Source organism: Astatotilapia calliptera, chromosome 16, assembly GCF_964374335.1.
Source record: "Astatotilapia calliptera chromosome 16, fAstCal68.1, whole genome shotgun sequence".
NCBI lineage: Eukaryota > Metazoa > Chordata > Actinopteri > Cichliformes > Cichlidae > Astatotilapia > Astatotilapia calliptera.
This window is the reverse complement of record NC_137437.1, coordinates 35,494,861-35,504,750: the sequence shown is the minus strand read 5'-3', so window position 1 is coordinate 35,504,750 and position 9,890 is coordinate 35,494,861.

Here is a 9,890-nt window from a genome sequence, read left to right as displayed (position 1 = left end):
ATTAGAATCTGGAAACTTATTCAACGTCAAAACTTAATGGTTTAATAAAAGGAAAGCCCTCATAGTTAACTGCACCCAAGTCTCCAGCTTAGGATATTAACCGCATTAACAGCTTTGATTCGACAGCAGTTCTGCTGCGCACTTAGCTTTTATGTGGACATGTCCTGAAATGTAAATGCAGACACCTTTATGGTACAAAGACTGGAGTTACATGGGTTACCGCTTGATGTGTACTTCACGCTCCAGGCCCTGCTAGAAATGAAAAACAGCTCACAGGGTGTCCTTATTTCCTCTGCGATGTCATGAGCTCAACAGTTACAGCAGTAAAGCAGATTAATCGGCAGCCAGCTGGTAATTTAAGCCAATCAAGCCACGGTGAAATGTGAGCGAAGGCGCTCTGACTGCGATGTTATGTGCGTCAGGAAATCTGGGCACATTTTTGAGGCGTTAGAGAGATTTTATGTTGGCATCATTTGGCTCTGTGACATCTGTCGTAACACTTCATTTTATTGAGCATTTGCTTCACACCGGGAGACAGTGATTAGTTACAGGGGAACTGATTATGATGTGTGCCCGTTACGTTTTGGCTCATGCATGGGAAGTTTGTCGGCGTGTGCTGCATGACCGTAAACGTATTTTCTTTTCAAAAATTTAGAAATATGAAACAGATTCAACAGCTGTCAGCATAAAAGTCCGAGTCATTGTATGTCGACATACACGGACTCGGCTGCTGATCAACAGACACACAGGTCATCCTATCCCATGAGCTGAATCCAGTGTTTCCGCAGAACTGAGGAAAGATCGCTCCTGAGCGCAGAAAGCCTCACATGTGTTTTTGGTTACGGACCGACAACATGATGCGCTGTGCTTCTTCGTCTCTCCGTATGGCTTTGGGACAGCGAGCTGTTCGTTCTTTCTTCTTTAACGTACAACTCGTGACAACAGAAAACCATAAAAATGTTTAAAGCAGAGGAACAAACAACTTCAGGCGTGTAGCAAAGGACAGGAAAACAACATGCGTCATCTAATCATGCCAGCGTCATGAGCTAATCATTTTTAAACCAACCTTATGCAGTGAGATAATTATGTGACATTAAAATGCTGTTACACACAAACTGAGGCTAACCATAGGAAACTGCCAACAATAAATGGGATGCTTCCGCTCTGTGGTTACTTTTCCCCTCACTGATGCTTTCATCTCAAACAAAACTTTTAACTTTAATAATCCACTTTTGTTTTTTGGTTTTCATAAAACTCCCCCCAAAAAAATCAACTTGTGTACTGCAGTGATTCAACCTGTGCCCCCCCATCTCTGGTTAACTTAATCTCTCCCTGCTACTGCTCTGCTGTGATGAATGACAATGATGAAGCTGGAAATCCAACCTAACATCATTATCTTGTTATTGTGCAAACCAAATGCCCGATGTGGCTTTGCATTTCAATGCAAGAACATCATTACGGTTAAAGTGACTGGTTTCAAAGGGTAATTTGCTATTAAAAGAAAATTAAGCAGGATGACCAGAATTTCAGGAAATGTTTCCATTATGTGACCTGTGGAATAAAGGAAAGCATGGATACAGACACCACACCTCCTTTTATTTGTAAAAGTATACAATTTGTATTATAAAACATATGAAACACTGTATGCTGTTTAATCTTTTCATCCCGGATTTAGCTGAAAGGATGAAGAAACCAGAGCAGAGCTGAAGAAGGAAAGTGGAAGGTCTGTGAGAGCGCATAAAAAGTCAAGAAAAAGGTGAACGAAAGTTGGAAAGTGTAAAAGCGAAAGAAGGAAGGTTGGAAATTTTTTCCAGAAGATTTCAGTCTTCTGCAGACGATATGAGTAAGCTCCAGGCAGCGGGGGCGTCGTGAGAGCTGATAATAAAAGTGAATATAGAGTTGAGAAATTTGGGATGTGCAAATACATGGTTAATGCTGAGGTGTGGAAAGCATACTGTAACTCTATGAATGCATTACACAACACATGCACAATGATCATTTTGAGAAGGAGGACAAGTGTGAGGAAAGAGGTCACAGCTGCAAAGTCTCTGCAAAGCAACTGCACATTCCCATCCAGCTTTTCCTGTTTCCTTCTCCTTCGTCCTCTCGGCACGCTCGTCCGAAAGCCTTTTGGTGCCGTCTGCTTGTGCAGGCAATCGTTCATTCTTCTCTGCCTCCTTCTTTCTTATAATCATTAAGTGTGTTAGTGTGTCTTGAGCAACGGTCATTCCTTGCATACTACTGTAATGTCTCAGAGGAGTCTCCTTTGGCTCTTAACAACGATTCTTGAGAGTTCGGAGCTCCTTTCTGTCCTCTTGCCTGGAGTTTTGTGTGTGTGATTATTTTTAAATGATTTGATTTTGTCCAGACGTTTGGGAGATCACCTTTCACAATGAGCTCAAGCAATGAAGTATGAATGTCTGTAACAATTTTTGTGCTCATCCATCAACAGCAATGACACATCAGAAAAGAACGTGGCACGATGGCACGATGACACAGAAACCTGTAATTGTCTACATGTATTCACCTTTTTCTCTCAGTAGGTCTTAAAGCGTTGTGTGCACTAAATGTACAATACTGTATGATTTTATGTAATTCATAAATAACCTTGGACCTCGACGACATGCTTTATTGAATATAAGCTTTGTGAATTGTTGCTGCTGCTCCCTGCCACACATTGTGTAATATTGTACATGTATTAAGATCAGTTATTATATTTTACTACTTGGTTTTCATATTTAATTTACTCGTTCTAGTTTTTAGTGCCATTTTATATATTGTTTAGTAGCATGCTGTATGTACACAGACCCAAATTTCATATTAAAAATGTGAATTATACAAAAAAAAAAAATCACTTAAAGTCTCTCTTAACTTTTTTTCTTTGTTTCCAGCTTCTTGCCTTCATCTTTCTCCTCCGGGGAGATGACTTCACAGTCTAAGGAAAGATGGAGTGATTAGACGCTCAGGCCCAACACGATTCTCACTTCTGTTAGTTTTGGATATCTTCAGATCTCACAGTTTGTACCTGTTCAGATCTGGGTTGAAATATACCATGAATATCTGCAGCTGAGTTGTTATTGTACCGGGATCCTTCACAGCCACCAGCAAAGGTTTTACATTTGGATCTTACTTTCACAATCTCAGTATTTTAGTAGTAAACTGTCACAAATGTAAATCAAACAACATTTTATTTTTCCCACAGTGTGTTTGCTCATTTATTTGACTGTTCTTGAGTTTTAGACACATATAAGATGCTTGGTTCAAAAAAGCAAATGAAAATGGTTGTAAAAATGTGGATTATATGCGGGTGGCACCCCCCCAGGAGAGGCTGATATCTACCCTTTCTGTGTAAACCCAACCACAGCCATTTGCTGTGGAGACGTGCAGGAAAACTGCATGACAACCCGAGAGAGCGTGAGAGCAGAATGGCCTCGGCCATCTCCACCACCACGAGCTTCAGCGCACCGTAGATATGAATGATTCAGATCCACAACCACCGGATTAGAACAAGCGGCAGGAAACATGCTAATGTGTCATATACACCTCACGTACCACATCCACTGTTACAGTCATGGGGATACATGTGTTTTTGTCGTCTTACCCACTTGGAAAGTGTGACACACAGGGTCTGGTGAAAGTAGCAGACACAGATGGTCAAACATGAACAAAAACAAACATATTTATTTGAACTGATGCTCCTCATATAGGAGGACTACGAGGTGTAGTCCATGGTGATCACTAAGGAGAAGCTAACAGGGCTCATCTATGGCAGCTTAAAGTATAGAAGCTTCAACACTTCATCACAAAGACTGAAGTGATTCTGAGTGTATATGTCAGACTGTATGTGCTTTTGAAATACTGTTTAAAGTACATACATGCAGATTTTCTCTGATTCTGTGTGAATGACATAAATTCGAAATAAATTCAAACGTGCATCCATTTCTTGGTTTTTAAAGTCATTAATGATGTGTGCTGTACAATCATAGTTCAGTTGGTTAAACAGAATGAAAAAGTCGAAATGAAACTGTAAGTGCTGAATGAAAAACAGATGTTACTGTGCATGATGTAGCTAAAGATCATTTTAAATGTTTCAAGGTAAATACGTTAGACAGGAAACCATGTAGCCACGTTGTTTTAGTGCTTAGGGCAGTTTGTCCTCGACCTGTAACACGCTGAGAAGGGATTAAAGGGAAATCTCAGAAGTGCCATCACATGAAAAACCTGGAACACTTTCGAAGTGTAAAAGTAAAAGGGCACTAGCAGGTGAGCATAACCACCAGATGTTTTTGGACTTTCCAGATGAGGTGGCTTTCCGCACATGATACGTGATATTTCCTAGATTTTCTTCCTTTTCCTCTTCCATGTGTTGGGCATCTTTCTTCACATGTTTTTAGGGTAATTCCATGAAAAATCATTCACTGCTTCCCATCTGACCTCCCAGAAAAGACTGTTTGATTTGTTTTTGTGTATTTTTGTGCAATAACTTAGTAAATAAAGTTTTATTACATATTAAGAAACATGTAGTTCAAGTACATAAGGAGATTTTATGCCTTTGAATTTATTTTTCCAGCATATTCAACCCCTCGTGACTGACGATACTCTAAAGCCAAAATCTTGTTTTTATTCAGCGTGATTTTCTATAACCAACATTGAGCATTGATATCATGGGCTGTATGAACAATGTTTCCCAGTTTAATTCATAATCTGTAGTTCTGTATGTTTACAAATATAAATGATGGCTTTAGTGAAAACAGTGTTAAAACTCTGGTTGGTTAATTGCAAACAGAATGACCTCCTGTTACCTTTAAAGCTGACAGATAACACAGTAATGTGATGCTTTCAAGTTCTCACTTTGATGTTTTGTTTCAGTGAAATCTCTGCGTTATTTACTGTTTCTGAAGTTAAGTTATGCATTAACTATAACATGACACGTAATAATATTTATCTGATTACCTGATTAGAAATACTTTTTTCTGTACATCTGATTTTTCTTTTTCTTTTCTTTGGATAAAACCACAAAAGATTAGAGGATGCATTTGGATACATTTTTACTTTGTGAAATCCTGAGCACAGCAGCTTTCAGAGGTTTAAGAGTCCAAATAATCCTGCTGGTAAGGACGTTACTGTTAACTTCTAAGAATAATACACAGATGAGCTGCAGTTAATTGAAAAGTCCATCCAGACTAAGCAGCTGTCCTCTGAAAGCAAACGACGAGGAAGTGCAAACTGCGAGTGTTTGATTATTCAGTGCACTTACTGAGGGCTGAACAAACTCAGAAGACAACGTGGGTTAAAGCTGCTTATTCTGGAATTTTTTAATGTCTGCTGTTTTATTAAACTTCCTCTTTCTCCATGTTTCTCCTTCTTTTTTTAAAACTCCACTTTTCTCTTTGGCTTCCAATCCCTCCTCCTTCCTTTATCCCATCTCTTCAATTCCCCAGTGACAACCCAACAAACAAACAGACAGATGATGTCACCACTGCAGCATTCAGTTTATCTCTTGGTGACAGCCCATAATCCAGTGGGCCGTGGACCCCCACAGGGAACTGATGCTGGATGGGAGGAAGTTACAAGAGTCACAAGGGGGTCTGGTGTGTGTGTGTGTGTGTGTGTGTGTGTGTGTGTGTGTGTGTGTGTGTGTGTGTGTGTGTTGCAGCTGGAAAACCTCACAGACAGATGTGATTTGTGTCCTAACACCACCATAAAAGCTTGTTCTTTACAGCGTCGGTTTTCAAACTTAAACTCGAGATTGAAATATTTTTGCAGATCTTTCTCAGTGAGGAGGGAATTATGCTGTTTTCCAGTATCTCTTTATATTTAGTCACTATAAATATTCATGAATAATGTGTTATTGACCTCAGCAGTCATAAATGTGCATTAAGCACGTACATTGAAAATGTTTAACGTTTCCAGATAAATACATTTAACCATAAAAAGCTACCTGTACAAAGCTAACCATGTAGTTTTGGCGTTTTTGGTCACCCCTGCAAAACAGCAGCTTTATCCAACAGCTGAGAAGGACTTAAAGGGATTTCTCAGAAGGACTGTTTCCCTGTAAAAAGGAACATTTATTTTCAGGAGCCTGAAAGTTGGACAGCAGCCAGTGAACGTAAAAATAAAACCTTTCTGGACTTTCCGGATCAAGTTTTCCACATAACGCATGATATTTCCTAGATGACGCTTCTTTTCTTTCTACCTCTCCTTGTGGTCACTGGGGTGGAAAGGGAAAGTTTAATCTGAGTTGTTAACTTCTTGGTAACTTGATAAATATTAGCATTTATCAGAGGCTGAATGGACAATGTGCTCTTTGGATAACTTAACCGAGATGTATTACCCCACAGAGTGACCCGTCTCACCCTGCTGTCCCCTCTCCGACCTGCTCCTATTTAATCTGCACATTTACATGTGTATGTACGAGTTTCTGAACAATGCTTTAATGACCTTTCCCTCACATAAAAATTTATTTATCTTTTTAGTTTCTTTTCTAAAATAAAACCTGAAAAAAAAGAACAGATCACGGGAGGCTGTTTGCCAAATTTAACGTTTAAAGGGAATAAAAATAACTAATATTGTGAGACTTATATGAAGCATCAGTCTAGTTACCATGGGATATTCAGACTGGGGTTGCCATGGTTACACCATAACACTGGTGAGGAATTCCTAAGTCATAACTCGAATGCAGAACAGGGCACCCGAAAGAGGAACCAGAGAAATGAAGAAACGAGGGACAAGAAAAAGTAAAAAAACAAAACAAAACAAAAAAAAGACAAAGCAATGAAATTAAAGAAGGCAAAGTCTCCAACAGCCTCGCTTCCAGATATGTTTTGTTGAGTCACTGCAATGCTGTAGAGAAACAGTTACTAAGCACAGAGGGCATGGAAACAGGAGAGCTGGGAAATGATGACTTCTCTCTGATGTGAGTCACACACAGTCATGTTCTAATTAGAGGCACATAACTACAGATGGAGATGTTTTTGGAAGGTCCCTACGTGTGTGTGTGTGTGTGTGTGTGTGTGTGTGTGTGTGTGTGTGTGTGTGCAAAGTATCACGACAACAATGTAGTCTACAAGGGACCCTCAAGGTTTGGGCCGGAGGCTAAAGACACCTCATCATTTTTCCATCTGTCATCCACAGCTGAGCAGAAACATTCACTGCAACTTGTTGCATTACAAATTGCTGCTGGAAAGGCAGCAACTACGCAGGGATTACCCCATGCAGTCACTTTGCTTTGTACTTGAGATTAACATTAGTATGGATTACTGCAGACATGCTTGTCTCACAGGTGTGTGTGATCCTTCCATTCATGCTGAATTTCTATCAAATGTCCTCTTTCAGAGCTGTCAATGGTACAATTTAAAAAGTTCATTCGCTCTGTTTCACTCACATCAAACAGAAATCTCACAGACTGATGGATTTCACTGGAAGCAGGAAGTGTTTTTAATGACTGGGTGCCAGTTTACAGACCCAGCACACACATCAAACTCTGCTTCTTCATCTTTGTAGTGTGTCTGTTCAGAGGATGGTGGGCTTTCCTCATTTCATTCATTCTTTCATTTTTTTCCCCTAGTTTATAGCCGCTCGGCTTCATTTAGCATTTAGTGATGTGGCTGTTAGATTTGTTTCGGTCCAGTGTTAGTGCTGCATGTTTGAGACACAGTGGCAGCTACCTGTAATAGTTAAAGTTAAAGGGTTAATAAAAAAGGAAAGGAAACACCCGACACCAGCTCTTGATCCCACACCCATGAGTTCCACTAGCTTCTCAGTAAGCTGCTTAAAAACATTAAGCGTGCTCTGGAGGTTTGCTGCCCACACTGAGGAAAAGTGTAGTGGATTATGAGGGACTGGACTCGTACTCAGAGCTCTTTCTACTACAAGCTTCATTCGCTTTGAATGGAAGAGAGGCTCTGTAAGATGTTATCAAGGCTTGCCACAGTCTGAGAACCCTGGATTTAAATCATCTGTGTGGAAAACCCCTCTAGAAGCGAGTATCACAGGGTATGTCGTGTAATATGAGTGAGCTGGTCTTTTAATGATCTTAGAGTTGAGTTTTGGTCCTGCAGTCAGGCATTGTGGCGCTGTTTCAGTACTCTCTGTCATACGTTTGGTTTTTGAGAGAAAGAAGTATAAAACGATACTGCAGCTCTGTTTCCTTTCCTCCTCTCTCTGAGTCGGCGTGTTATGTCATAACCTGCATGAGTCAGTTTGGCCTGACTGGAAACCAGTGAATGGAAACACACTGGGAGATGCATATTCTCTATGCAACTTCTCCAGTAGTATTGGAAAGACATCAGTTGTTTTGGGTGGAGCGAGCGAGGGATGGGATGCAAAGAGAGATAGGTAGTGTGTGTTTCTGCTGACATCAGATCGGTGTGTTTGTTCTCATTTTACTTCTTAAGGAAACATCTGGAGACATCTGGATATGCCATAAACAGAACATAAAATCCTTGTTTGGTGAGAAAAAAGGAACGAATGACAACACATCATGAAAATAAGAGAGCTGATTCATGAACGGATGAATTATGTAATAACTTGGCAAACATTTGTGCAAATAAATATGAAAGTCTCCTTCTGAATTGTGTTCGGACTCCAGATGATCATGTCTTACCCCAGGAGGGGGATTTAAATCTACTGCTCCATGACAACAGAGAGCGATATGTGTGTGTGCAGGAGGTAGACGAGCCTGAGAGGAGGACTACGTTCCTTTTATGTCTCTAGACGGGCGGCGTTATTGGGACACACTACCTGTCCACTGAACCGGGGCAGATATACCAGGTCAGGTCTTTGATGTTGTGCAGTGACCTGCCCCAAATATCTAATCTCATATCAGAACAGAAGAGTGACTGTTAGCCTATGCAGCCCACTCTCCTTTGGGTCTTTATTAATCTGCCTAATAATGTGGCGTGTAGAGAGACGTGGAAATTAGAAGGGAAAAATACCACATGACAGAAAACTCAGCTGAGAGGTATTACAGCTCGCTAAGGTGCAGCTGCAGTACTGTTTGAGCTAGAAGTTAAAAGGAAAAAACAAAGAACGCTTTTTCTCACCAGGCACCAGCTCCTGGTCCAGCTGGCAGCTCCTGGTCCAGCTGGCATCCATCCATCCATTTTCCAAACTGCTTACCCATCTCAGGGTTGTCAAGTGGGCGGCTGTGGACAGGTCGCTAGTCACAGACGTTGGTTTTACACTGTATATACGACTCCTTTCCTTTTGTGATCGTAGCATTATAGAGTTTTTTTCAACTCCCTCATAGAAGGATTAGCCATTCTGCTTTTATATTTCCGTTCACTGCTAACTCTGTTTGCCTGTGACAGTAAACCTTTGTGTACTTTAATCCAGGTACTTATTCCTTTGTATTATTGTGGGGTCTTTACCTTGCAATCCGGTCGTAAAGTCTGACGTCAATAGCCGTGTCTGGGCCTAAACTGCAGGTCCATATATCAAACGATCACTATGGCATTACTGAGAGTTGAAAAACTGTCTAAAGTCTTTCATCTTTAATAAAATGATCAGCGTTCTGCTCTACCAGGTGTAAGAATTGAGTTTAACATCCAGGCATCCATGAAAACGGAATTTAGAAGTTAGCAGGAAGTTAGCTCGCTAGCTTCTATCTAAATACAATATAGCATGTCCTGACTGCGGGGTTTTGGAAACAAATTAAAACGTACAGCTCTGCTATCACTTCCAACATAAATGAAGACAGAAAACTAAACAGCAGTGACGTTTGTAGGGTTACTGAAGTTTGGCTAGCTGGTATATAATGATGTGCTACGTGACCGCTAGCGACACAGATATGTTAGCATAATATAAACAAGCTAACTTTTTTTTCCACTCGATAAAAGTTACCGTGAGTGTTCTCGGTGATCAGGAACAAATGTAATCGCATGGCAGGA